This window comes from Ursus arctos, unplaced genomic scaffold (assembly GCF_023065955.2).
Source record: "Ursus arctos isolate Adak ecotype North America unplaced genomic scaffold, UrsArc2.0 scaffold_25, whole genome shotgun sequence".
NCBI lineage: Eukaryota > Metazoa > Chordata > Mammalia > Carnivora > Ursidae > Ursus > Ursus arctos.
Genome location: NW_026622930.1, coordinates 29256755 through 29278947, shown reverse-complemented (window position 1 = coordinate 29278947; position 22193 = coordinate 29256755). Strand labels below are relative to the sequence as shown.

The following is a 22193-nucleotide window of genomic DNA, read 5'->3' as shown; positions in this document are numbered from 1 at the left end:
TTTTTAAAGATTTTATTTATTTGAGAGAGAGAGAGAGAGAGAGAGAAAGAGCACAGAGGGAGGGGGAAAAGCAGACTCCCCACTAAGCAGAAAGCCCAACATGGGGCTCAATCCCAGGACCCTGAGATCATGACCTAAGTCGAAGGCAGATGCTTAACTGACTAAGCCACCCAGGTGCCCCTCTTTGTAAAAAATTTTATATTAAAAACACCAGTGTGTGGATTTAAGGCCTGCCCTCCCATCCTCCCTTCCTTCTCTCCTCCCTTTCTTCTTTTTCCCTTCTTTCCCTCCTTCCTTCCTTATAGTTATTTTGGTGGGGGTGTGAATATATTCAGTTTAGGTCTTTGGTTTGAGTTAGCATACTTATTAAATAACAAGGGATCTGTTTTGAGTTAGTGTAAAAACAAATCGTCAACAATGGATTCCCTGTGAAATTACTGCAACATGGTCAATATTTTTGTTGTTTTTACAGTTGAGACAAGAGAAACTTTAAAATCAACTTGTCAACACTTAGCTAAACTTTGGGAAACTGACCTATAAAATGAAACACTCATTTTATTTTTTTATGTAAAAGGAAAATATGTTATTTATTAGAAATTTTTATAGGCATAGAGCTACAGAATTTTAAAGCTGACCTCACATCTGGGCTACCCCCTCATTTTACAGATGCAGAATCAGAGATTAAATGACTTCTCAAGGAGATTCAATTATTCGTGATACAGGAAAACTCAAACCTAGTCTTCTGAAGTTGTCCAGTGCTTTTCAATCATTGTATTCACTTAGGTTTCTAATGTAAAAACTTTCCTCAATCTAGGATTTAGGGTTGCATTTGACCTAAGAGTCTTAGCTGCCTAGTCTTCATGTACTTTCATGGGTTTTCTAGTTTTGTGGGACTGAATTAAATCACAATTTTCTCTGTGTAGGGATGGGATTTATTAGCTTTTATTGAGATATAATTCACATACCCTGGAATCTATTTTTCATTCATCCCTTTTGAAATCTAAAGTTTAAGCTTCACTTCTATTCACAGTACCCATTTTATTTACGCAGTGACTATTTAAACCCCCCAAAGAAAAGAAGGACATGAAAAGATTTCGTCTTGATTCTTAACAGCATTTTGAAGTAGGTTTGAAGGCGTTTGAAAAGCTTAGTGATTAAAAAAAACAACAACCAAAAACCAAAACCAAAACAAAACTCTCCCCACCCCAGGGCTTTTATAAGACAAAGTCGTAGAAAGGATGAACTCTGTTGAAAAAGACATATTCTGTGTGAACAGCAATATGCAGACAGTAATGGAGTAAAAATATGTCTGTGGAGCAGATATTTACATTCTAAGCCTAAGTAGGTACATACTATACAGGGTAGGGTGAAAGGAAAGTACTGAGGACACTTACAGACTGCTGCATTCATCCCACCCCCCCCAAGACATTAAGTAAATATCTACTATGTACCAAGCCTGTGGAGGCGCTGAGAACACAAAGATGAGTAAGGCAGATCCTCAAGGAGCCCAGTCTGGCGGTGGTGGTGGTGATGGGGATGTGGGAGCGGAGGAGGGGAGGAGAGAGGGGGCCTATGGAGTGGTGGTTGGGGGATGAGATTAGACCGGAGGGTTGAAGGAGTGAATATATATAGAACTTTGGGGGTACAGATACGTGCTGGCTTCTATGGCAGAAATCTCCCCCAGAACCTCTGGAGAAAAGCCCCAAAACAATTAGCTTCATTTGCCAAATCTGGCCAGGTATCATGACGTTGGTCTACAGATGCCCTCTCAATTAGGTTTAAAAAATTCTCCTTCCGCTTCTAGCCCTCGCTTTCCCCACCATTAGGGTGTCGGGCAAGGGAGGGGGCAGGTTGAAAACTGCACCCACGTTTACTGCCTTGGCTCTCTGCAGGAGACAGGAATCCAGGGCTTTGCCGTCGTCATAGCAACTAGGAGTTCCACGGTCCCCCACCTTCCACCAACTCCTACTTCCCTCGCGGGCCAGGCTGAGCTGCCGCTTCTCTCGCGAGATTTGCGCGCTATGCTGAGCAGCCCAGCGGTGATCTCACCCGAGACTTGCGGAGGGAGGGAGAGAAGGAGGGGAAGGAATGGGGCGGGGAGGCGGGGAGGCGAGGGGAGTGGAGGGGAGGGAAGGGCGAGCGCGGCGCCGCCACCGCCGGCAACTTTGTGAGCGAGTTCAGTGCGTGCGAGAGCGAGTGAGCGAAAAAGTCAGTGCGGCGCCGACTTCCCGGGAGGAGGGTCCCCGGGGAGGGCCAGGTCCGGGCTTCAGAGGCCGCCCCCCAGCCACTGCATCCCTTCCCGCCTCCGGGGCTCCCTCCCCATTTCCTCCCCCACCGGTCCTCCCGGGCCTTCCCACCCCCGTCGGCAGTTACCTGTCCCCTCCCCCACCCGGCACAAACCTCCCTTCCCCTGCGCCCACCTCCGACCTCCGGACCCCCAGCCACCCCAAACACGCTTTACCGCCCCCCCCAGCTTTTTCTCCTGGGGGCAGGCGGGTGGGATGGGGGGCGCTGAGCCTCGGAGGCGGCGCGAGCGGGGACCCGGACGCCCAGACAATAGTTGATGCTCGGGGACGGGGGCACCCTCGCCCCCCACTCCAGGAGCGCGGCCCCCGCCGGCTGCTCTCCAGCCTGCTTTCCGGGTCCCCCTCGGAGCCGGGCTCGGGAGTTGGGCAGATTCCGCCCCCACCTCCCCCGGGCCCCCCTCCGCTCGGCGCCCGCCCCGGCCCGGCCTCGCCGCCCGCGGTTCTCCGCAGAGGAGGCGGCGAGTGAGCGCGCGCCGACCGTCCACACGGTTTCTCTTTCTCCCCAGGGAGAGCGCGCGGCGGACCCACCCCGGACGCGCGGCGGCACCGAGAAGCCGGGCCGAGCGGTAAGTGGCTCTCGAGCCCCGGGGCCGGGCAGGGGAGCGGGGGTGCAGCGCGGTCGACAGCCCCCGTAGCGTATTTCTGGCTGGGGCTCGGGTCCAGGGCCGGGAGCAGGACACCGGGAGACCGGTCAAAGTTTTATTTCCGATTCGGTGGCGTGCTGATAGCGCAGCCCGGCGGGGGCGAGTCCGAGCTGCACCGCGCACGGCGCGCGCGCACGCTCCTTGGAATCCGAATCTGCATTAACTACCGGCGGAGCGCCTCCGCGAGAGCCCGGGAGACCCGCGCCCCCGTCGGGGTGGCTGCGCCCACCCGGCTCCTCTCGTCGTCACCCGGCACCCTTCCCCTTCAGTCACCTGGGTGAGCGCTTTGCAGGCTGTGCTGGAAAGGACAGGCCGAAGGGTGTAATCACGGGAAAGGGAGTAGGGAGCTCGCTGCCGGCGGGTGGTTAATTTTTCTCTCGGGGGTCTGGGGGGAGGGCAGTGATAGTCAGGGAAGCTCTAACCTGCTTTCCTTGGAGCAAGTAAACCGCGAGAGGGCTGGGAAGGCGTGAGGGCGCTTCAAAAAGAACTTTTTTTCTTTAGCCTCATCCGTTTCCAACTTCTGACCCTAAAGGAAATTTGCGAGGCTCCGTATCGCTTCACGGCGTTTCTAGGTTGGACAAGTAATCATATTGGGCAGGTTGAAATTTCATCGGGTTTCACCGTTTGTTAAATCTAGAGACAAGGGAAATGGCTCACTTCAGGGAAGATGTTTAATTGAGTTGTTGGTATTCGTTTTTGAAGGGAAGCATTTGGGGACTGATGGCTCCTGGAGACTGCGTTTACCTTAATAGATTTAATTTTTCCTGACGGGTATTTTAGAGGTGGCGTTCCCTGAAATTCTTACTACGTGCTGGACGATTATATTTCTAAACTGGGAGCCAGTGATGCGATGCAAATTTCAGAGTAAAGGTGTCGACTTTCATCAGGTTCCAGGTCTATCTGGATGAACTGGGGTTGGCGTTTCCTCTATAAAGTAAGCCTTTCATGTTGAAACTCTGACTCAGACTCTTAAACCCATTGTTTTTATACTGGTACTCTGTGGGAGTTAAGTGTCAACTTTCTCTTCTTTTCTCATATGGAATATTCGTCCAAGACAAAGATTCTCTGATTTAATCTTTTGGAAAAGTACAAGATTAAGTCCTATAGAATCATTCTCTGCAGCCAGTTTAGTAACAGTATTAATTTTCTATATAATCCCGATTTAATGACTTTCACTTTTCTCTTTTTCATTTTTTGAAGGCTGCAATTAAACCACCTATACCAGGATAAAAAAAAAAAACTGATGGGAATAATGCAGAACAGTAACAGCAGTAGTCTCAAATGAAAGGTTTGCGTAAAGCAGTTTATGGTCACTGATGTGTCCAACTATTAGATGACATACCAGTTATTAACAAGAATATTAATATTAAAACATTTTTCCCATGGAATAAATTATCTGTACTGAGGCATCAGCGATTAACAATGCATTTAAAATGACTTGGGTGATGATTTGATTTGCTCGTAAATGGTTAGGGGCACAATAAGAGATTTTGGGGATGAATAGCTTTATGTGGGTGACGACTTATTTTCTTATCTCATTATGCTTAAGTAAAGGACTCTTGAAGTTGACTGTATCATTAGATTTCTCTAGTTTGACTGAGAGAACAAGTTTGGCAAGTGGCTCAAGATAGTCAGTAGGTGTTGCTGTTAGCTTCTCTGCAGTTCCTGGGACCGCTCCTCCGGTTTGAAATTGCAACTCTCATACAGAGAACTTTTTAGATCGGAAGTGTCGGGCAGTTGTTTGGATCCTGTGGCAAGGTTGAACTCTTGGCAATAAATCCAAAGCACCTTACTTAGATTTTGTACTGAGATTTATTTAACTCTATCCTTTCACTGTTATTTTCTGGCTTTCATATTTATTTACTTTGCTTTTACTTTGAATTCCATGAGTAATTTTAGGGAACCTCCTACCCCCTGCCCCCAATTTTTTTTTAAAACAACTTAAAATCTTCATGTAGCTTTATTGAAGTCAGAGATTGAAGATTGCTTGAGTTTAGTGGTTTTGTAAGCTTTGGGGGATCTTGGTTGACCCTGAGTGGAGATACGTATATGTTCTATTAATTTGCAGTTTGAAGTTTTCAATAAATGGCTGTTTTCTCTCTCTTTGAGCTGTGAAATGGAAGCATGAGGAGAGGTGGAAAAGTGTAAAACTACAGATTCCCTGAATCTTTCCAATTTAGGGGAAAGTATGTAGTGATTCATGAGAACATAATTGTGTGCTTCCTGTCAGTCCTCATGATTGTGGTATTATTCCTCTTGGCCCATTTGAAGATTTCCAGGTGACAGGACATTTGAGATTTTTGGTTCACTGATGAAATCCGACTTTGTCAGAGGAAGACAAATAGATATATCCCTCTAATGGAGAACTAGATCTCTGACGTAGAATGCTCTTTCTTCCTTTTGATGCAAATGATGGAAGTTCATATCTGAAATTGAGAAAAAAGTTGTCCCTTCCCCCATAATATCACTATATTCCTAACCTTTTGAAGTTTATGGTGTCAGGTGGTATTTACTCAGTGTCTCTATCTGGGAAGTGTGCTGTCTGGTTCCATGGTTCCTGTGGTGAGTAAAAGTGTGTTTCGTGGAACTTCGGTCCAGTGGGGCCATTTGTGGTAACTTTTCTGGGTTTGGTGTTATGGTACCCTGATGCCTCCTTAAAAGTTTTGCATAGCAAGCAATCAATCAATTATTTTTATTATTTTCTGAAATAATGGAGCCCAGTATTTGCCCTCAGAAGGTCTGGGTTTCGAAATTTCTGGCTATGGGATCTTAAAAAATAATCAAACCTCTCTGAACTGTCATTCTGAAAAACTGTCTTTCTCACCAAAGACGGGCATAATGCTTGCTTCACAGCTTTGCTGCAAGAATTAATGAGAAAATATGTATGAAAGTACTTTGCAAATCATAAAGTCTTATTTGCAGTTGCATTTTCTTTCTAATGAACAGATTCATAGACTGTTGAAGCTAGAAGGGATTTTGAATTAAATCATTTGGCCCGTTTTCTCCATTTTGCTGTTGATGAAACTGAGGCCCAGAAGTTGAAGTGATTTGTCGAAGGTTATAAAAGAGCTAGTTAGTGATCAGGCAGTGATTGGGAGGAAGGTTTCCAGATTTAACTGTACTCCTTTGTTTCCTGGGTTTTTTGTTTGTTTGTTTGTTTGTTTGGAGTCTATAGGTTAAAATTCCTTTACTGCTCCCCTCCCCCCGCAAGTGTTCAGTGTTTATTAAGTATCTTAATGAGCAAAACTTAAGGAAACAAACAAAATCAACATGAAGGTTGAAGAGCTTTGAAAACAGTTTTGATGTAGTGTTTGGCAAGTAAGCTTTAGAGTTACTCAAATTACAAAGTTATGGAAAAAGAAATTATGAGTTAGTTAAAATATCTACATGGTAGAGCCTGTAGGCTCCCCCCTCCTTTTTTTTGGCGGGGGGAATAGACTTTATTAACTCAGAGCATAATAGACTTGTATGCTCTTTGGAGAAGCCAAGCTTACCATTTTCTTCCCTTTATATAATTTTTCATTTGTAAAAGAAAGTGACTGTCCCTTCCTTATTTCTGGAACAGTGGCAACTTGTAGACTTTCTTTTTCAGTTACGTGTTAAGTGTTACCAGGGGGTGGGGACTTGGAGGGGGGCTGGGTCAGATGGAGGGATAATTGCACAGAAAGAGGAACATGTTGAAGGAGCTTCCTGTTGAAGATGTGACTGATTTAATTAGCGCCACCCTCCCTTCCACTAGGGTAACCTGAGCCAGGAGAGAAGAAATATCCGTGGCAGTTGGGTGACTGCCCTTTAGACGAGGGGCTCTCTCCCTTCTGGAAGAGTTGAACATTATCTTATTCTTTCAGTGCTCATCCAGAAATTGGTGTCTTGTTCCGTATCCGGTGCTTCTTAAAATATGGATGTTCCACGGTCACTTGAGATTGACTGCCTAACCTATCCACTGCACTTCTACTTTTTGGCATAAGAAGTAAATTGACCTCGTTGCATTTTTGTTTTTAGGTTTTTGTTTGTTTTTTTCCCTATGTCTAGCTAACTGGGGAAAAAAAAAAAGGCAAAACAAAGCCTACACACCTATATGGGATTTTATTTTCCAAAGGTTAGATCTAAGTTAATGATCCTTAGACGATCGTTCTTTTATTCTTCTGGTGGGCTTTTGATGAGCTCTGGAGTGAGTCAGAAGCAGGGGAAAAATTCCTTTTGCCTTGGGTCTCTCAAGCACAGATGGTTTGAGTGAGGGATGGAATAACGTGAGTGTGGTTGCATTTGTGGTCATGAAGGTAAGAAAATCTATTGGGGCATATCTTTTGAGGATAGGGGCCCGTGCACATTCATTTTCTCCTTTTGTTCTGGCCTGGGGAGAGTAAAGAGAACATGAATGTTTTCTTGGAGATCAAGAGGGATGACCCTGAAATGGCATGGAGGAACATCACGAGCTTTTTTAGGTGGACCGTAGGAAATAGCAGTGCTTTGGGGGGTGTGCGGCAGGGTCAGCTGAAGTCCTAGCTCTTTGCCTTTGGAGGCCTGGGATGAGAATTTTCAGTATTTAGATTTCTAATTTGTTACTTGTCATGTTGCACCGACTTCTCCCTCTAATTAGGATTATAGTACGCCTCACTTTAAAACTGTGGGAAACAGGCAATTACATAACATTAGATTCCCCTCTTTTCAGGAGAGGCAGGAGCGTGGATGCTTGTTGGAGTGTGCACGCTTGGGGAGGGAGGGTTTCTGGTTTGCACAAGCACAGAGGTCACTCAGAGGCGACTTGAATGAATAGGACAGGATGTCCAGCTTCGGCTACCACTGGGTTCTTTTTCCTTTCTCCTCCCCCAGATCAGGTCTGGGTTAAATGCCTTTTGCAGATACAGTAGTTAATTCTGGTTATTTTCTCTTTTCTCTTCTAGTGTTTTCACAAAGTCTTTTACTGAAGCTGTAGGTATCATCGTTAATGGGTTTTTGTGGTTCAGGGTCTTGCTTCCTTTTAGAATGAATTCTCAACTACTCAGAAAACAGCTAGTGAGAAAGAAAAAGCAAAGAGCTTCATAGTGAATGATTATGTTTCTATAATCCAGACTTGAGTGTGATCAGTCTCTTTTCCTTCAGCTCCTATGTTATCCTTCCCCACCCCTCATATTCTAGAGTATTTGCCTAGGTAGGTATTCTCGTTGGATATTGAGAACTCCTTGTGTTCCCTTCAACAGTCTTGGTTCCCAGAATCGATTATTGGTTTTTTACAAGTTTCTTTGTGGTTCTCGATGCTCTTAGAGAAACAACGGACAACCGAACCGTGGTATCTCATGCTTTCGAGAAGAGACAGTGCTTGTTAGGAGATGCCTACAAGATATAGATCATTATAAATTAGTTGCATGTCCTAAAATTTTCACCCACTTTGACTGTTACTGCTTGCGTCATCGATGTGTGCCTAGGAAAAAAGTGGAAAGCAGTATTTCCCCAGGTTTTTGCAAGAAACGTAAGTTTATGACTTGTCGGAACCGAACTACTTTTCTTCAGAAGGCTTCAGAAACACATCTTCTTCCTCTTGCCCTGCGGGTTGGGGTGTGGTTGGTGGACCTCCTCCCTCTTCCTAAGCCTAGTTCTGGCTGCTCTACGGAAGACCTCAGAAGGTTCTGCCGGTATCCTGTCTGAGCCTAATTCCTGAGCAGCTGGCCTCTCCGATGTAAAGAGAAGGTGCTGTGTGTGTGTGTTGTCTGTGTTTGGGGTGGGGTCTGACTGTGGTTCCTAACCCTTGTCTCTAACAGTTTGCCAGGTGCCCGTGGTTCTTCGAAGTGTCTCCATGTTACTTTATTTTTTTAATGAGGATCTTAGTGCTTATCCTTTGTAATAGGAAATGAGGTCTAATAATTGCATAACAATGTTTCAGTAGGTAAATGATAGGTTATGGAGAGCTACAGAGTTCATAGGAAAGACTTATTCAGAGTTCAAGAACGTCAGCTGAATAATTGCTTTTGGTGGGATTGTTCTGAAGGCCATTTTCCAGGTAATGTTTTAAAATAGTGGCTTTCAGCAGTTTGGGGAGGACGTGTGTTTGGGGGAGCAGTGAGTGCTTGGGTGGAGAGGTTAGGGGGTCCCGGTGAACTCGGGGGCTTTTCTCCGGGGCAGCGTGCTGCGTATCAGGTGGACGGTGATGTGAAGGAACTCGGTGGAGGATTCTGTTCTGCTTCTCCTCCACCCACTTGAGAGCACAACTGCTTTTTTTTTTTTTTTTTTTTTTTTATCAGTTTTGAACCCAGGCTTGACAAAAAGGTAAACAAGTAGTAGCTTAAACCAGAGAGCAGCTGCCTGGGGACTGTGGAAGCTTCATTTTGAATGGGTGAGGAGAGGAGCCTCTGATCCTCTACGCTGTCCCATTGACTAAAAAGACAACTTGGAAAAAACTCTGGAAATACCTGCCAAAGGCTGAAAGGGTCAGGCTGCTTAGACTCCTGCGGTGGATGTAGAACATATAAATCCGATTTGGTAACTGTGTGTTGGCACTTACTTTTTTTAATGTGTTAAAAAACACATAGCATAAAATTTACCATCTTACCCATTTTCAAGTATATAGTGCAGGAGTGTTAAGTGCGTTCATGTTGTTGTGAAACAGATCTCCAGAACTTTCTCATCTTGCAGCTCTGAAACTATACTCTCCTCTTATCCCCGGCCGCTGCCATTCTACTCTCTGTTTCTGTGAATGTGTCTACTTTAGACAACTCATATAAGTAAGAATCAGGCAGTATTTGTCTTTTCGTGACTGGCTTATTTCACTCAACATAATGTCCTCAGGGTTCATCCATGTTGGCATGTGACAGGATTTCCTTCTTTCGAGGCCCAATAATACTCCATATGTGTAGACCATATTTTGTCCACTGATCCATTCACGGACATTCAGGTCGCTTCTGCCTCTTCTATTGTGAATATTGCTGGTATGAATATGGGTGTACCAATATACCTTTAAGACCTTGCTTTCAATTCTTTTGAATATACACACAGAAGTGGGATTGCTGGATCATATGGTAGTTCTCTTTTTAACTTTTTGAGTAATCTCTACAATTTTTCATAGTAGTTGTAAGACCACAGTGGTTTTACGTTCCCGTCAGCAGCGCCCAAGAGTTCCAGTTTCTCCACATCTTCGTCAACACTTGTTAATTTCTTTGTTTTTCATAGTAGCCATCCTAATGCGTGTGAGGTGAGATCTCACTGTGGTTTTGATTTGCATTTCTCTGTCGATAAGTGATGTTGAGCATCTTTCATATGTTTGTTGACCATTTGTCTATCAGCTTTGGAGAAATGTCTATTCAAATCCTTTGCCCATTTTTTAATCGGGTTGTTGGATTTCAGTTCTTTATATATTCTGGATATTAACCCGTTATCAGATGTATGATTTGCAGATATTTTCTCCTATTCTTTGGGTTGCCTTTTCACTCTGTTGATTGTATCCTTTGATGCACATAGTTTTAAAATTTGTCTATTTTTGCTTTTATTGCCTGTGCTTTTGGCATCATATCCAAGAAGTTATTGCCAATACCAGTGTCATGAAGCTTTCCCCTATGTTTTTCTTCTAGAAATTTTATAGTTTTCTTATGTTTAGGTCTTTAATCCATTTTGAGTTAATTTTTGTATGTGGTGTAAGATAAGGGTCCAACTTCATTCTTTTGGATGTGAATGTCCAGTTTTCTCAACACTGTTTTTTGAAGAGATTGTCCTTTCCCCATTGAAGTGGTCTTGGCTCACTTGTTGAAGATCAGTTGCCCACATACACAAGGTCTTATTTCTGGGCTGTCTCTTCCATTGGTCTCTTTGTCTTTATGCCAGTACTACATCTTTTTGGATTACGCTAGCTTTCTAATATATTGAAATCTGTAGGTGCGAGTGGCACTTACTTTTAATTGATGCTATTCTTAAATAATAGAGAATAGAGAACTCGACAATTGAGAAAACAACTCACAGGATTTTTCATTTTTTTGCGGGTATCAGACACTTAAAGAATGAGGTAAAGTGATTTAAATGGCAGCATGTTTGCAAGGCTATCAATTGGCAGCGAGTAGAGTAAGAGCTGTGTGTCTAGCACTTCCTGGTTTGCAAAGTACTTTCACAGATACTTATTCCGGTGGCTTGGGAAAGCTTGCAAAAGGCGATGGACCTTGAAGATGGGATATATACCCCACTGGGTATAAATACCCCAAACCATATGTGTCAGTTGAGTTGCAGTGTTACAAGGAGGCCTTTCATGACAGCCGCTAGTGGTAATCTCAAGGTTTTCAGTGGTATCAGTTATTACAAGAACTGTCACTGGTGGTATTGTTTTCCTTGACACTATATTGCTTTTCCTACTCCATTCCAGTAGACTCTGCTTTTCCCCGTCTGCTCCTTGAATAGCAGTAGGCCGCACAAAAAGATTGACTAGCTAGCCAACAGCACTGTTTTCTTTTCTGGGATGTGCAAAGAAGGGAAAACTAACCTGGCTGGGTTGTATAGGATGAATTGAATGAGAGAGATTGGAACCAGAAGAGCAAATTAAGTGGCTATTGTAGTAAGTACTTTGGGCTACTTGAGACATACTTTCTCGCCTTCTTAATAAAACTGTGGGGATAATTTTGGTTGAGTGTATTACTTGAAGGGACATCGGTAGAATTGTTGTGGAGGAACAATGTGGTATGCTTGCATTTAGTTGTTCAGTGGTGACCAAATGAATTCATGTCTACATGGGTGATTCTCTAAGGAGTAACTTACTCATTCATCCCATAAGTATTTATTGACTCCCCCTATAATGCCAGGGGCCAGTGGCTGCTTTTAGTGACAAGGGAATATATGGTTCGTGCACTCATGTGGCTGATATTCTAGTGATTGATCCGGTCCTTTTCAGTGTTCTGTTGCTCTCGTCTGGTTGAGTTTTCTTTTCGTCAAAGGCCACCTGTTTTACTTCTGATGCAAAACAGTTGTAGTTGTTTATTATGAAATTAGTCCTGTGTTAAATATTCTTTGTATAGAAGAAAAAACAAACCCTAGACAGTGCTGCCTTTTTGGTTTCCAAGGAGATAGGTCTTGGCAAAATTTATTTTATCAAGTGCTTTTCTAAGTAACAGAACTGAAGGAAACAGGGTTTAGTGAATTTTGGTTAAGTTTTTCCTGAGGACCCAGATAAGGTTTTCAAGTCTTGGTTTCCTCTACTTCCACGTCTGTTCCAAAGGAGTCTAGAAACGCAGTTTTGATTAATCTGGATTTTTTTCCCTTAATTGTCAGATCCTTAAAGAGTCATATACCCTTTTTGGATCTTCATTCATTCACTCATTTAACAAGTTTTATTGTTCATTTTATTATATACCAAATATCTTTTCCTTTGTAAGGGGAAGAAGGTTGAGGTTGAATTAAGTTTCCTTTAAGGCCAACTGTTAAAATTCCGTGAATTTATTATTGTGATTTAGTGAGACTGAAGGCTTTTTGCAGGTAGTAGAAATGTTTTTAAAAGAAAAGAAAGAAATTCAGAGAATTTGTTTTTAACTCTAAAACATTTTAGTGAGGAAATTCTATAATGGTGGATAATTTTAGCATTAGTTTCCCTTTGATCTGAAAACAGTCAACATTTTATCTCAACTCTGAGGTTTTTGTAATTTTGGTAGGAGACAGTTCTGAATGTCGCTTTTCTGCCGTGACTTTTTTTTTTTTTTTTAAAGATTTTATTTATTTATTTGACAGAGATAGAGACAGCCAGCGAGAGAGGGAACACAAGCAGGGGGAGTGGGAGAGGAAGAAGCAGGCTCACAGCAGAGGAGCCTGATGTGGGGCTCGATCCCATAACGCCGGGATCATGCCCTGAGCCGAAGGCAGACGCTTAACCGCTGTGCCACCCAGGCGCCCCATCTGCCGTGACTTTTAATACCATAGAAACTTAATTTCTGTTTCAGATCGGTATAGTGCCAGTGTGGGAAATTTAGAAACGCGTACCACCCCTGTTCCTAGGTGCTTGTTTCCGCGTTTTTCAGAGCCCTTGTCATTAATGTGTGTGGTAGCCTAGAGATGTGGCAACATCATGTTACCGAATACGGAAGAGCCACTGATCTGAGGACCAGTGCTGTGGAAGTGAAACAGGCAATTGCCCGTGCTGCCAAATGTGTAATACTCAGATAACCTAGTGTGAGATTTCATGGCTTTTTAAAGTGAAAATGATATTTTTGTATGAATTTGTCATTAGAAATTCAACCTAGTATTGATTACGTGTGATAGGGTTCCGTTATTCAAAGTTATATTTAGGAATTTCTTCCCATGTGGATTGTTTGCTGTTGTAAATGTGGTCTCATGGTTACCAAGAGCACTGGAAGATTTGTGTCATCCTGGCTCTGTGAATTTGGCCATTTTTCGTTTGTTTACTAATCAGCAGTATTCACTTGAGCACCTTCGAGATGGCAGATGCTGCTCTCGTCCTGGATCTGCAGCGATGAACAACTCTGAGTGAGATGGGAAGCCACCACAGGGTTTTCCACAAAGGGTGTGATCTGACATATTTTTAAAGCAAAAAACTCAGTTGTGCAGAGAATAGAGTATGTATGTGTGTGGGGGGGTGACTAAGGTGGAAAGCAGGGAGATATCAGAGGGTTCTAGCAATAATCTGGGTCAGATGTGATGAGCAGTGGAGGTGATGAGAAGTGGCTGGATTCTGGACGTAGGTCAGGTGGGGCTGGTGGGACTTCCTGAAGGGTGCGATGATGTAGAGAGCAAGAAGGAGAGGAGTCAAGGAGAACAGGGTTTTTGGCCTGAGCAAGTGGAGTAATGGAGGTGCCATTCGCTGAAGCGGGGACGGTGGGAGGAAGAGGTTTTGGGGATTAAGAGCTGGCTTGTAAATACTGGGTATGAGGTAGCAGTTGATGTGCGAGAGGAGAAGTCAGCTTGGCAGCTGGCAGGTCTGCTAACCTTCATGGGCTTTAGTTTTCTCATTTGTGAAATGGGGAAAGTGTTGGCCCTTCTCCGAATTCTTAACATCAAATGAAAAAAAAAAGAGTTGAAGCGTCTAAAGTTATGTCTTGTAATGGTGGTATTATTTCTGGAAAGTAGATTCGTTACCATCTTAGGTACTTTGTGGTCTCTTTTGAACTACTTAAGTCTTAGGCCATAGGCCAGAATGTATTGTGGAAAGTTGGCACTGGCCTTTCAAAGGCTGGTTTTCTTTCCCAACGGATGGAATAGTGTTCTTTCTTATTCATGCTGTGATTCCTGGGCAGTTTCTGGGAGAACTTGGTATTTTGGTTTCCTTCAGGGTGTCAGAGGGCTTCACTTTGTGCAGAGCCACGGGAGCACCACGTGGGCGTGTGGTGCCGGACTTGCCCCTTAATAAACATCGTGCGAGCCAAAGTGATTCGATTTAGGTGGGAGGATATTATAGTCGGAAAAACCCCGGCTCTTTCCTTTCTCATAGTCTTTGTTCTTTGCGGCTTCTCATGACTTGCATCAGTTAACAAATAGGGTCTAATAGGTCAGATTTATCAGGGAGACCACTCTCCATGTTTCTTGGTTCGGAATACCTGTTTATATATTCCTAAGTTTTGGGGTCACTCCAAGTTTTGTTGTAGGCGGGTGGGATGTGTTCAATATATATTTGACCCCACTGAGTGAAAATTTAAGATCCAAAAGATGAAAAAGTTGAGAGCATCAGTCTTATAGTTCAACCGGAGGCGTTTTGAACTTACCAAACGTCCTTCCTGAGAGGTGGTAGGAGCTAGCCGTGTCCATGCGGTCCTCGCTGATGACGGATACCTTGCTCACAGCCTGACGTTGCTTTAGGAGCATCCAGGGTGTCCGTTCTTGGTTCTTGGCTCTTCCCACGCGCCACACAGTTTGCACAGAGGCGCTGCCACTTTCTTCACTGCCCTCCTGGTTTGCTGCTTCCTCCGGGCTCAGGATTCCGTGGGGCGTCGGCGAGGGGCCCACTGCCAGTTATGCAATTTAGAAAGAGAAGGTAAGGGTGCCTGTGAGGGCCTGACGCTTGCAGTGAGTAGGACTGTTGCTGAGTGACTGAGGGTTGTCGGGAACCGCGTCTAAGCACTGGGCTGGGCGTGCAGCGTCCAGAGAGCGGTAATGGCTTTAATAATGCAGGGAGGCGTCGGGAGCAGGACCCAGGTGCTTCAGAGCTGTCGGGAGGCAGAAACGGTTTGGGTATTCTCTTGTATCTTGCAGGCAAGAGGAGATCGCTCTTTATCTTTCAGGTCCTCCGGTTTATAAAATAAGTCTACCCATCTGCTCAGTAATGGTTAAGTTACATAACCTTTTGCTTTTCGTTGAAGTGACTTATTATACATTGTCTTATTTCAGCTTGTAAGAGACTGAACAATAGGTATCTATTGGAATATCACTTGATGTAATTGTCTGAAAAAACCCCCCAGCCTTTATTTTTGAGGTACATATTAAGAAATTTAGGTCAGTTATAAGAACTAATTTGAAAGGGATCTATATATTTAAATCTCTGTCTTTTCCATGCTTAATCATTTTTTTCCCCTAGAAGGAATACAGCTTACTTAGAGTCTCTAAAATATCTTTTAGAATTTTCCAAATTGCCTGATGGCTTTTTATTTGAACTCGAGTCTCATAGTCATTTTTACTGGGGAGATGGGCTCTAAGTTTCTGAAGTTGCAGTACCTGTTTATGCACTCTTGTTTTTTTTTTTTTTAATGTAACACTTTCATTGAGTTATAATTAACTTATTATATGGTTCTCCCATTTGAAGTGTACATTCATAGAACTGTGTTACCATCTCCATAAACAATTTTAGAACATCCTCATCGTTCCCAAAAGGAACTCTAACCCCTTTTGCTGTCACTCCCTGTTTGTCCCCAGCCCTAGGCCACCACTAATCCACTTTATAGACTTGCTCCCTCTGGATGTTTCCTGTAAATGGGCTCACGCAATGTGTGCTCTTTTCTGGCTGATTTCTTTCAGCTAGCTCCTATCAGAACACTTCAACTTTTTTTTTAAGCACTTTAACTTTGGTGGTAATGCTACAGATTTTAGACTCAAAACCAGAGAAGAGCAAAGCCCTGAGTTACCATGTGTATTTGTGGAGCAGGGAGTGAACTGAGAAGCTTCCACAAACAAGCCCCCCCCCCATGCTAATCTTCCCCTGTACTCAGTGCCTGAGACCGCACGCCGATCTCGCCTTCCCTTGCCTGAGCCTTGCCTGCTTCTTCCTTAAATTTTCCAGATAGCTCTCAGATGTCCTTTCTGAGTCTTCCCTTCTCTCTTTGGGCTGCTCTGAGACAAAGCACTGCCATTTTTTTTTTTCTTTCGAATTGATTCTTGTTTTCAACTTTTCCTCTTTTAATTGCCACCATCTCAGGACAGACCCTTGACCTTTGTATCTGGGTGGCCAGAGCAGGCTCCTTGGTGAGCACGTCAGCTCCTGCTGCCCTGTGTCTAGGCCATCTTGTCTGATTACTCTTCCTAATGTAGTACCACCAGGTACGTGTGCCGCCCTCAGTGCCGCCCTAAAGTGGTTCAGTACCTTGCCACGTCAAACTCACACTCTCCTGCTCGCTTTTGTGACCTTTCTCTTGGGTCTCTCCCTTCCTGCTTATCTGATTTCTTTGGCCTCTCCACGACTCTGTCTCTGCCTTCCTTGCGGCTCAGCTTTCTCCTCTTCCCAACTATTCCGACTTCCTTTGAGCCATTGTTCATGTTCCATGTTAGTTCTATTCAATTTAAAGCACTAAATTCCTCACCCGTAGCTTTCTCTCTCTTACCCCCTTCCCTGCATATCACACTCCTTATCCTTATTTTGTTTTGCTTTTATCCCCTCTGATGCAGTACCAGCCCGAGTTCCAGTTTTATCTGGCTTTCTCACCCTTCTGCGCCCACTCCCTTCACTGCCGTTTTTCTGGTTGGTGTAACTCTCCTTAAGTTCTCCCTTCTCTGATAAGCCGTTGTACTGTGCTGTATACCTAAGGAGCTTAACATTAAATCTTTGATGCACAATTCATCAAGGACATTTAGCCTGGAGAAGACTCAGAACAGATGTCATCCCTGTCACAAGGGTTGAAGGTCCATCCTACGGAAGGAGGAGAGATTACGTTTGTCTTCCCAGGCGCCGCAGAGAAGGACGGGAGTTCAGTAAGTGCTGCCGGTTGAAGGGGCAGCAGAAAGGACTTTGCGGGTAGAGCCTTCTGTAGCAGTGACGGCTGCATTCCCCACCGCAAGCCTAGGCCGGATCATTCTGGATGGGGCCCTTGCAAAGGCCATTCAGACAGTTCTTGGGGGCTCCACGAGGTTAGTGGTTCTTAGTCTCCATGGGGTGTTAGAATCAGCGGGGGCGCGCTGAGTACACGGAGTGTCTGTCTGCACCTTGGACGTTCAGATTGAGCCGTCTATGAAGCCCGGCTTGAAAGCTTTTGAGGCACGTACTCTTTTAGTCTTTGAGAACCTGAGTGTCTCATTTGTTTAACAAATTTGTGTTGAGTGCCTGCACGGTGCTCAATGTCGGGTTGTGGGTTTGGCCTTCATAGGACATAGAGTCAAGGGGAAGGAATGCAAACAGATAGGTGAAGCCATGTGATTTCTGCTCAGGTAGTTGGAGACCCTTGGAGGTACGAACCATATCTTACTTTGTATGTTTATTCGCCCCAGGGGAATGGGCTCATTGACATTCATTTTTGGGTGGCAGACTCATTCACCTGCTGTTTACTGCTTTTTTCCCTATTGTAAGGCTTGTTACTGTGTTCTTTATCCAATTGTTTTCATACAACTTGATTTCTTTCTTTTTCCCTTTCTTTCTTTCATTCATTCATTCAAAAGATTTTATTTATTTATTTGACAGAGAGAGACAGCCAGCGAGAGAGGGAACACAAGCAGGGGGAGTGGGAGAAGAAGAAGCAGGCTCCCAGCGGAGGAGCCCGATGCGGGGCTCGATCCCAGGACTCTGGGATCATGCCCTGAGCCGAAGGCAGACGCTTACAACTGAGCCACCCAGGCGCCCCCATACAACTTGATTTCTTGTTGAAAAGGAGCTACTCTCTTTTTGATTGCTTCATGTCAGGCTCGGCCTTTGGATTTTGTTCCTTCCTCGTTACACATTTTACAAAGGCTACTACTTATTGAGTACCCAATGTGCCAGGCACTTCGTGTCACACCACTGCTAATCTTTGCAACAAGCCTACAAGATAGACATTAGGACTCCATGAGTGGGAGCCAAGCTGTCGAGCTCCTGTTACAAACCTTCTTACATTAACTTTCATTGCAGCAGCTACTGAGTTGGGAAATTGTCTAGTGCAGTCACCTGGTGGGACTAGAGTTGTTGCAGTCATGTTTTGGCTGTGTGCATAGAATATGTTTTATTGCCGGAAATGATGGAAAGCCTGTCTGCATATAATAGGGTAGCTGTGACCATCACCCTATTTGTTTTAAACACCGTCCATGCTGATGATAGAAGCTCTCTGCCATTTCTCCAATGAAAGGCTGGTCTTGCTGGTAGAAATGTCAAGCATGGTGTGTAGTTTATCATTTGTCTGTGTTGTGCCACGGTGGGAGTCAGGGACTGTTTTTTTGTATCTGCAGTGATGATCTGGATTTCCCAGAACTGGCATGTGACCCTTTGGCAGTTTCTTTTCCTGTATCTCCTGCAGCACTTTGGCCTGTCAAGGTGACCTCCACAGTGCTCAGTTAATAATAGTCCTAAATATCTTTCGCTGAGCTCTACCAATGAATAGGTTCTTTGCTTAGATTATCTGATTTTATCCCCATGGAATTCCTGTGAAGTAGGTATTATCTACAGACGATAAAGCTGAGAAAGGCTAAGTGACTTGCCCAGCTTGCAGACCCTGGCCTGTTTGCATTTTTTCAGGGCCTCAGGCATTAGACCATTTCTTTTCGTTTCTCTCACGTCCTCCTGTTGCTGGTTTTACTAAGGAAAATGAGGTGGTAGGTGAGTGAACTTTTAGGAGATGCATGAGAGCAAGTATCTTGGACTCCTAGAGAAAATTCATGGTTAATATATTTAATTTTCTCCCTTCTAGTAGAGTCAAGCTATTGGTTGTGGTTGAATATTCTCTCCGGCCAACTGAACTTACTGAGATGTGGGCAACAACCTCATAGGTTCACACCTGCTATAGAAGTTCAGGGCCTATGGCTGCAAATGCTTCTAGTGCAGATAGCTAGACGAAACAGAAATATTTATGGTTGTGGCAAAATAAATATAAATCTTCACAGAGTTTGTAATAGCCACAGAATTATTTTCTAGTAAGAACACTTTCACTTTACTTCCCAGCTGAAGGCAAGACAGGAAACGTGAGAAATGTATTTTCTGGGTGAAATGCTTGCTTTCTCATCTTGCAGCATGAGCTCTGCTGTGAAGTTGTCATCCTGTCACTGACTTCCGCCTGTTGCCCTAAAATTATCATACTGTCATCAAGTCAGCATCTGCTTTGTTTTGAAATAAGTGTGTTTTAGGAGCCCGGAGGTATATTAGCAATATACAGATTTTTTTTTTAAAGATTTTATTTATTTATTTGACAGAGATAGAGACAGCCAGCGAGAGAGGGAACACAAGCAGGGGGAGTGGGAGAGGAAGAAGCAGTTTCATAGCGGAGGAGCCTGATGTGGGGCTCGATCCCAGAACGCCGGGATCACGCCCTAGTGCCAAAGGCAGACGTTTAACGACTGAGCCACCCAGGCGCCCCAGCAATATGCAGATTTTTAAAGAGAGGTTAATAGAACTGAAGTTAATTGAAAATACGAAAACAGGTGTAAGGTCAGTCTTGGCAATCAGGTGTGCTTCTAGGAAACACATATTCAATTGATCAAACGGAATTGAAGTCATTAGTAAAAAGCTAATTTAGTTAACTGAGGTCATGGTGTAAAAGGAAAACATTTTTACTACTTTCACTTTTCTAGTGACTAATGGGCTTTGTATGTTTATAGAATCCAATATACCCTTCTTTAAACTTTATGTGCAGGTCATTTCTCCAAACCAAATATTTGAGACTTCTCTTTCATGTTAAATCAGCCCCTACATTTTCTGCTTTGTTTTATTAGATAAGGATTTTTGGTGGAGTGATAACATGGCTGGGGTGGTTTTAGCGTAATCCCATTTGCTTTCATATTTAGGCTTATTATTTAATCTTAAGAACAAAGATTAATTTTAAAGAGTATTCTTAAACTTTGGTAGTTGAGCATGTAGCTGAGCAGGGCCATGATGTGCCCTCCAAGTGGGGCACAGAACCCTGGGGTTATTTAATGAATCCAGTTTCTGGGGCACTCATTTAGAGCAAGACGCATGAGGACCTTAGGTCTGCTTGCTCTCTGGTTCTTGGTTTCCCTCTGCAACTGGGAATCACCTTGAGTAGTTCACCTTGTCTTCGGGTTGTAGATTTGTCATGTTTAACTGCTTTGGTTTTTTGAAAGCTGCCTTTTTAATAATGATATTTAACTATGATAATCCAAGTTCATTAAAGACATGCCACATTCATACCTTGGTCCACCCACCACCCATTAAGATAGTCTGTTTCTAAATATTACCTGAATATTCCTCATTCACGCGACACACCCTCACTGAGCCAGTTTGTGTCCGGCCCCTGCTGTGGCTGAGGTGCTGTGATGAGTGTGGTGCAGAGGATTTAGCAGACCTGTTCTCAGGATGCTTCCAGCTCACCGGGTAGTCAGGAAGAAGAGAGATGTCCAGCAGGAGACTAAGGAGATCATTTAAATGCATTGGCATTTCTTTCCTTTTCTCTTCTTGTGTGTCTTTTTTGTTTGTATTAGGAAAGCACTGCATAAGGTTTTTTTTTGAAAGTTCAGAAAATACCAGAAAGTATGAAGAAGAAGAAAAAAAAATCCTCCATCATTTTACCACCCAATGAAAACTAACCACAATTAACATTTTCCTGTTTCTTACCTTTCAAAAATGGCTTCTGAATACAAGCAGAAGGGGCTCGAAGGTGAAATCTGATGGGGAGAAGGGAGGCCCCGGGAAGACAGCAGCATTTTCCACTGTGGGCATATGGTGCCGGGCGCAGCAGCCTTGAGGGTGGGGTGTCTGTGATTCCTCAGGAGGAAAATGTTGGCGAACAAAACCAAGAGCAGCTTTGACCTTAGATTTCTCTGTGAATAGTTTCGGCGTTGCAAGTGAATTGTGTTCTAAAACTTTGTAAGGTGGTGGTTGGCATTCTAGATGCTTTTCTCGAAATTAATTTTATTTTAACCTGTTGGATACGAGTAGGCCAGAGCCCGCCCTCAAGGACAGGGTGTGAGCGCTGATTTACAAATGACAGTGTGTCCACTGTGTGCTCAGGCTTTAAGGCCAGAAGTTCACAGCAGGAGAAGCAGAAAGAACAGAAACAGTTTTATTTTCGAGGGTCTGTTATGTACTAGTACATTTTTGGATTATTGTCTCATTTAATTTTCAAAGCCAACTTTTGAGGAAGGAGTTTCCCTCATTTTTACGGTTTAGATTTAGGACATGGGTGCAGAAACTAAGTTGCATTCCCATGTCTCACAGTGTTTCTTGGTAATTGGAAGTGGTACATACGGGCTTTGGGACCCGAGACCTGGTTTCCATCCTACCTCTGTGCCCTCAGGTGGTTCTTCAGCCTCTTCCCTCATTTTTAAAAAGGGGACAGTGATGATGCTTTAATTTGCAAGGTTATTGTCAAGGAGAAATGAGATGATGTGTGTTATGCCATCCCCACAGTTTGGGTTCAGTACCAGTAGGTGGGAGCTCTAATTATTATTATTATTATTATTAATTTTTTAAGTAGGCTCCCATGGAGCGCAACGCGGGGCTCACACTCCTGACTGTGAGATGGAGATCAGTAGCCAGATGCTCAACCTACTGAGCCACCTGGCGCCCTTGGGAGCTCTAATTATGATGGAATTGTATGGCAGCACGTGCAAGGTCTGGCACGCAGTGGACGCCCGGCCCAGTCTGTGTCAGCTGCTCGTCCTCCCTTCTTTTTTTTTTTTTTTTTAAAGATTTTATTTATTTATTTGACAGAGAGAGAGAGACAGCCAGCGAGAGAGGGAACACAAGCAGGGGGAGTGGGAGAGGAAGAAGCAGGCTCATAGTGGAGGAGACTGACGTGGGGCTCGATCCCGTAACGCGGGGATCACGGCCTGAGCCGAAGGCAGACACTTAACCGCTGTGCCACCCAGGTGGCCCCCCCCCCCCCCCCCCCCTGGTCCTCCCTTCTTGCAAGCCCTCCCAGCTTTTCAGCTGTCCCGGTCTCTTTCCCTTGGGTTTTTAAAGACCCTGATGGAAAGATACATTTCATTT

At 44.1% G+C, this 22193-nt stretch overlaps 1 protein-coding gene across 13 annotated transcripts in view; it reads left to right on the top strand.

Moving 5' to 3' along the window:
* SIPA1L1 (signal induced proliferation associated 1 like 1) overlaps positions 1-22193 on the top strand; it is a 446735-nt gene that overhangs the window by 80412 nt on the left and 344130 nt on the right. For 4 of the 13 annotated variants that reach the window (XM_057318471.1, XM_048219780.2, XM_026519620.4 and 1 more), the window contains exon 1: positions 2911-3227. The gene's annotated coding sequence lies outside the window, so the exon portion shown is untranslated. The other 9 variants (XM_048219779.2, XM_026519617.4, XM_057318468.1 and 6 more) reach the window with 6 other exon arrangements.